Below are 210 nucleotides of genomic sequence, written 5' to 3'. Positions count from 1 at the left end.
TATATATATGATACAACAACAAATATTCTCCCAAAAGAAAGCAAATTTTTTGAAAATCTGTTATATTATACAAAGTGAAGAAAAAAGAAAAGAGAAGAATCTAATTACATTTACGACTACAAATCAATTAATCTTTTTAAAAGTTTTAATGTTTTCCGTTGACTGCGGGTGGAAGAGAATTTAGATGTTATATTTGTTAAGTCTTAAGAT

The sequence above is a fragment of the Nicrophorus vespilloides genome, unplaced genomic scaffold (genome assembly GCF_001412225.1).
Source record: "Nicrophorus vespilloides isolate i.1.1-1 unplaced genomic scaffold, Nicve_v1.0, whole genome shotgun sequence".
Classification (NCBI taxonomy): domain Eukaryota; kingdom Metazoa; phylum Arthropoda; class Insecta; order Coleoptera; family Silphidae; genus Nicrophorus; species Nicrophorus vespilloides.
The sequence above is the reverse complement of the archived record's forward strand: the minus strand, read 5'-3'. Positions refer to the sequence as shown.